This window comes from Silene latifolia, chromosome 2, assembly GCF_048544455.1.
Source record: "Silene latifolia isolate original U9 population chromosome 2, ASM4854445v1, whole genome shotgun sequence".
NCBI lineage: Eukaryota > Viridiplantae > Streptophyta > Magnoliopsida > Caryophyllales > Caryophyllaceae > Silene > Silene latifolia.
The window spans coordinates 41,037,742-41,044,762 of NC_133527.1; positions in this window are offsets into that span (position 1 = coordinate 41,037,742).

Genomic DNA, 7,021 nt, shown 5'->3' on the forward strand with positions numbered 1-7,021 from the left:
AATTTTGAAGTGATTTTTATGTGTCTTTCACGAAAAAAATATAATCCCTCTTATTCACTATTTTTTTTCCCTTTTCTTTTTTGCACAAGAAATAAGGAAGTGAATTTGGATCCCACAAAATACATTATTTCACATGCAATTGAATTTGGACCACATAAATCAACCCAAAAAGAGAAATAGGGAAGAAAGCTAGAATAATCCGAATAAGGAAATAGGGAAGAAAAAGAAAATAGTGAATATGAGGGAAACGCAAAAGAGATCTAGGTGTAACATCCAGGATTTGTAGGAGCGTTGTTGACCGATCTTGTTGACCAAACAGACCTTAGGAATGATTGGGTGAGGGATCAGACTGGTAATAGGAGACGTATAAGTTAGTTACTCGACCTAGCTGAGGCCACTCGGCCGAGTATCACCAATACTCGACCGAGTGGAGTCTACTCGGCCGAGTATTCCTATACTCGACCGAGTATGGGCATTTCTTTGTCGACGCGTTATTATAAATGCGAGTTCGCGAGATTCATTTCTATTTTCTCATTTCCTCGACAGTTTCTCTTTCTCTAACCCTAGACCATCTCCCTACTCTATCACTCCATAGCCTCATACCTTAAAGGGATTAGTCTAAACCCTTACCATGGGAATGTCGGGATTCGCGGAGCAAGGAGGACGTGGGTGGTGGTTGTCTATGTCGTCACCAATGTGCAAGGTTAGGTAAGTTGCTGCCTTGTGCCCTTTTGAATGATTCTTTGAGTGTAGTCGTGTAATAGGATATGGTTATCATTGTTAGGGTGCTTATTGGAGTCGTGCGTGGCTGTAGATGGAAGTCTTTCATGCTTTGCGATGAGGTAGGGTCTCCCTACTCAGCCTACTGTTAATTGATTTGAGATTATGATTGTATTGTAATTTGTGTCTATCTGCTGATCATCGGAGTATGGGTGTTTGGGTGATGACGTCGTTGTGGTGTGACAGCTGTATCATGTGATTGTGATTGTGGTGGAGTCACTTGCGGGAGTGGCTTCACACCCTAGTTCGCCCTCCGTGGAACCCGCCACGGGAGGGGATGTGCACATTAAGGGACAGGGAATGTTAGTCACTCGATGATGAGCTGGACTAGGTGGGAATGGACTGCGGTCACCCACTGGCGGCGAGGGCTACCTGTTGCGATGGGTAGCCTGGCAGGGCTACACCCTTTGCGGTGTAGTCGATTATGGTACAATGCGGTAGGGTTGAGATGGTGGATGATCAGCTGTTTACTTTATTGTCTTATCTTATACTTGATTAGTCAGTACTGACCCCGTGTTGTTTTGTGGTATCTGCGGTGATCCATTCGGGGATGATGAGCAGTTGGTTTAGCAGGTATTGTTGATTACTGCTGCTGGGACTGGAGGGATCGAGTCATCACGCTACTGGTCTAGAGTTGTAGAATCACAAGTGTTGTATTTGAACTTTATCTTAGGGACCTTGACTAGAATGATATTGTAACATATATTCTAATGATATAATATAGTTCTTGTATTGTCTAATTTGATCTACCTCATCGGGAAACCGAGATGGTGACACCGTCATATACTGGAATGGTCCTTGGTAAGGCGTTCTGGTGTGCGGGGGTGTTACAAAGTGGTATCAGAGCCGACGATTTTGGAACCTGAACTAACGAAATTAATGAACATAGGGTGTCAAGTAAAATGAACCTGGTGTATGTACGTTGGGAGCCCCAGCCGATGCTAGATTTTGGGTGAGTAGGCGCCCTCATTTCAAAATCATGGCCCCATCGGACTTAAGCCAGACACGGGGAAAAAGGGTAGCTAGTGTAAGTCGTGGATTGTTAGGTGATGTATGTTGTGTGCATCTATTATGTGTGTATCTATTATTAGAGTGGTATGAGTTAGATATACGTGTAGAAAAGTGGAAGTGAATATGGAATTATTGCAAGGTGTGATCAGTGACAAATTAATCAATTTGTTTCACGATGAATGTGTTATGTGTTGAATTACTATGTTACAAATATGATTATGGAATATGTCTGGTGTTTAGCGGAACTAACGATGGTGTGACATAAGAATTAGACTTTGCAGGTACTGTAGTTAGTTTGTTAGTATGTTATAAAGATAGAATAAGATAGTTGTGGGGAAAGGGAGGAAAAAAGGGTAGGAATGATGATTGTTTCGATGATGGATGTTATGTGATGGGTGTTAATGTGGTAGAAATCAGCGTTAATAGTGACGAGCCGGATGTCCGGAACTCCGAACGATATTGTTTAATCTTGCAGGAATAACAAAAAGTCACTACTCCTTGTTCGTTTTCGGAAAACTCGACCGAGTGGATCATACTCGGCCGAGTATCAAGTTACAATACCCGTGTGTCTGTAATGTGAAAGTAATAATCGCTTCTGTTCTTCAAAACTCGATCGAGTAAGAAAGGTACTCGACCGAGCAGTGTACACTCGGCCGAGTATACTGAATACTCGACCGAGTAGTGAACACTCGGCCGAGTATTCCCAACACTCGACCGAGTATTGCTTTAGCAGGCCATTTGCGGGTTATACAAAAACCCTAATTTCGTGTCTTTCTTTCTTATTTCCGCCTCCCATCTTCACCTTTCCTTCTCTCTAAAACTCCATATTCATCCTTTCTCAAGCTCTTGGGTACAATATTGGTGTCACACTTGTTCTTAATTGCCCTAAATCAGTTTAAGGTAAGATTTAAACTCAAGTTCCTTAATTGTTTTCAAAGACTTGGTGTATTAGCATGCTATATTTCAATTTCTTGTTAAAAACAATCGAAATTCTGTCTTAAACGTATTGATTTTCGGATTTGACCACATCTAGAACTTGTGTATATTTTGGTTGATTAATTTCATGAGGTAAAATTCATTTTCTGAATTCTAGGGTTAGCAAAAACGAAATTTCCCTTACTGTTGATGGGTATCCGTTGATTTGAAGAATTTGAAAACTTGGAACCATATGAATTGTAAAGTAGTTGGTGATTTTCTGATAGTTATCTTAGAAACCTCATTCTAAAATAGTGATACAAGTAAAACAGACCGTCTTTTGTGCTAAGAACTTTCAAGTGTCAATCCTTTGTTAAAAATGACTTTCTTGCAGTATGGTGAAAACTAGAGGTTTACCCAACAAGAGACCTCGCGCGAATGTCCAACTCGAGGCTAGGCAAGGTAGCAGTAGACCGGTTGTACCGCCGGTGGAGGCACATCCATCGGTAATTTTTGCTAATTTCGATCATCGTAAGGCTTTCGTGGCTCTTATGCACCGTCCTTTTCGCCCCACCCGTTGTGTCAACCCTAGTATTCTTGAGACTCTGGGGATTAAGGAGGACATAGTTCACATTTTCAAGATTTTGGGCATGGAGGGGTTGTATCACTTGAGAAAGAAATCCTACCCCCACTTAACCTTAGAGTTTTTGTGCTCTTTTGTGTATGATAGGAAGGGCAAGACCGTCTCTTTTCGTCTCATGAATGAGGATCATGAGCTTACCCTTGACGAGTTGGCTGACCATTTAGGTTTAGAGGCTGAGGATGATGACTACCTTAGTGATGTGGCCAAGAACAGTGGCGCACCTCAGTACCTTCCGTATTTGACTGGCAGACCCGCCTCTAGCGTCAGTGCCATGTTGATTAATGACATTCAGCACGTGTCCCTTCGTATGTTTCTAAGGATGATGACCTGTTTGTTGTACTCGAGAGAGGACGTGAGTAAGCTCAATTCTCACGAAGTCATGCTCCTTATGTCTTACCTTAACCTCCACCGCCGGAAACCGTTTTACTACAGTGCTCCTGGTATAGTGTGCTCTAGTTTGGAGCGCATGGCACGATCCGAGACCCGATTTATTGCTTGCGGGGCCATAGTGACCCGCCTAGCTCTCGATCGACCGACTTTGAGGCCCCCACCTCCGAGGGGAATGAGTATGTTGAGGTTGTACCCACCATGGACGCCCAAGATCGGCGTCGAACCGATGGTTGAGGAAGATGGATGATGGGTCGTATGCTTGGAGGGTGAGGGGTACTATGTGGATGGTGCTTAGGACCCACTCATCTCCCCGTTGTTGATCATTTGGCCGAGTGGGAGCCTTGTGGCATTCCTAGACCGAGCCCCGGTCTTACGATTGACCCACGGATCCTCCTGGACTTACCCGAGCTCGTCACCGTACATGAGGGACAAGCGGAGGCACCTCCACCACCTAGGGAGCGTCGTGGAGTTAGGGGCCTAGGGTAGACCCGGTTGTGTCCGAGCCCTCTTACTCTGCCCCCGACTCCTACCCTTACCACCCTTATCGGACTCGCCGTACCCTACGGTGCACGACCCTAGGATGCGACCTCATGAGTGGCCGAGCGGATCTCTTCTACTTTGGTGCTCCGCAACCTACACGAGATGACCCTTAATCGGGCATCGGGACCGATTTGGCACAACTGTATGGTGGAGAGGACCGGGAGTGGATACGGGAGTGTTCCACAGTTATGGGGTGGACCCGAGTTTCTGGAGACCTCCAGAGGAGACTGAGTTTGTCTACCTCGCATGACCGTGGGGAGCCAACTCCGGCAGTCAGCTGGGAGGGGACTACTCAGCAGCAGCAGGTTTTCCAGGTGCAGGGAGTTCGGGTGCAGGTACTTCTGGCGCAGGTGGTTGTGATGACATGGAGGAGGGTCCTCGTTGCTGATCTTAGGTTGTTAGACTATTTAGTTGATTTCTTGGATGTTAGACTTATTTAGTGGTGATGGACTTGTTTTATTGTGTCGGATTTATTGCCTCTTCTTTGGATGTTGCTTTCGGAATTTGGTATCTCTCGTTGGATGACTGTATTTGGCCATTAGGCCGTTAGTTACTTAATTATCGTAGGCAATTGTGTTGAATGTCGACTATGGTAGAAATTTGTTGTGCTTGATATTGCTGCGAAGAATTTTGTGCAGGTTGATTGTGAATACTCTGAGTAATGTCGTTAAGGCGCTCTCTGGTTATGAAACTCGGCCGAGTCTAAGCAGTACTCGACCGAGTAGAGCTCACTCGGCCGAGTATACAAATATACTCGACCGAGTATTGCTTACTCGACCGAGTAGCCTCCATACTCGGCCGAATGTTGATGTAACAGAAGGCGCAGGTGAAGGTAATATGATAATTGTATGAGAGAGTGGTTCATATCTTATTTTGTTATTTTATACAAAAACATACCGCATAGATGAATGATAGTTGTATCACGGATACGTGATTGAGAATGTTTCGTTTTATGACATTGCTTGGTTGTCGGGAACTTAAGTGGTTAGGGGAGGAAGACCCGAATCATTAAGTTATGTGAAAGGTAGCACCATACGCAGCCAGTGTAGTAATGGTAATAAGTCTTATAAGGGTATATATATTTTATTGCAGTGATAAATGCCTCAACGAGTTCGCAAAAGACTCTCATTAATTATATTGAGTCGTTATTCAGTAGTGGGGTGCCGAAATGTCTCGGTCTTTATAAGTCATAAGTGTGCGATGTCATAAAGGGAGATATACTACGTATTAGCTTTGGTTGGTAGTGAACTTCGGGGACGAAGTTCCTTTAAGGGGGGAAGAGTAATGTCGCGGAATTAAGTATTTAATTATGTAAAATATGTGTTTATACCTATGACTTTGGAATCGCATGTATGTAGTCGCATGTATGTAGTTAACATTCGGAATTTATGTTCATGTTTCCTTGAAGCGGTAGCTATGTTGTATTCGGGTAATATGAAGATTATACTATACACGGATGTCTCAACTCAATTTTTATGATAAGTATTTTATTTGTGAAATATGTATTTTATTTATGTGTAAGTATTTAATTTTATGAAATATTGGGAATCATATGTATGTTAGGTGTGTTCACATTCGGAATTACTGGATTACAATTATGTTTTCTTTAAGCCGCATCTATGTGGTATTCAATTAATATGAAAATTATATGGCGCAAGGATGTCAAGTATTATGAAGATTCGATTCAGTTGATGATAATTGGTATACGTGTTCGGAATGTGGTGATTGTGTACTTATGTACTTTATAAGGGTGTATCGCTTTGCATTTGTATATTTAATATAAGCGTACGGAACGTGGTAGTTACGTTTGTGTATGGTTTTCTTACATTGTGTAAAGTGTTACAATTGCATACTTGTGTAAGTATAGGGTTGAATGCTGTTTTGAGAATGGGTTGCATACGTGTCTTAGGGTCGATAATAGTGGTGCCAGGTTTGGCAAAATAAGGCATAGGAATTTCACTAACCTCCGTATGTATACGTGTAAGTTGTGAGTAGCATTGTTTGGAAAGGTAGCGGTGATAAGCGATTGTTGTTGAATAAGATGGCTGATGGTAATGTATGGATAGTGTGAATTTGTGTACCTTTGTGAAGGTGGTTAAGGTCTTGGTACGTAATCTTGCGGGGAGTGTCGTACGGGCTGAACTTCGGGGACGAAGTTCTTTTAAGGGGGGAAGATTGTAACATCCAGGATTTGTAGGAGCGTTGTTGACCGATCTTGTTGACCAAACAGACCTTAGGAATGATTGGGTGAGGGATCAGACTGGTAATAGGAGACGTATAGGTTAGTTACTCGACCTAGCTGAGGCCACTCGGCCGAGTATCACCAATACTCGACCGAGTGGAGTCTACTCGGCCGAGTATTCCTATACTCGACCGAGTATGGTTGCTGTCGACGCGTTATTATAAATGCGAGTTCGCGAGATTCATTTCTATTTTCTCATTTCCTCGACAGTTTCTCTTTCTCTAACCCTAGACCATCTCCCTACTCTATCACTCCATAGCCTCATACCTTAAAGGGATTAGTCTAAACCCTTACCATGGGAATGTCGGGATTCGCGGAGCAAGGAGGACGTGGGTGGTGGTTGTCTATGTCGTCACCAATGTGCAAGGTTAGGTAAGTTGCTGCCTTGTGCCCTTTTGAATGATTCTTTGAGTGTAGTCGTGTAATAGGATATGGTTATCATTGTTAGGGTGCTTATTGGAGTCGTGCGTGGCTGTAGATGGAAGTCTTTCATGCTTTGC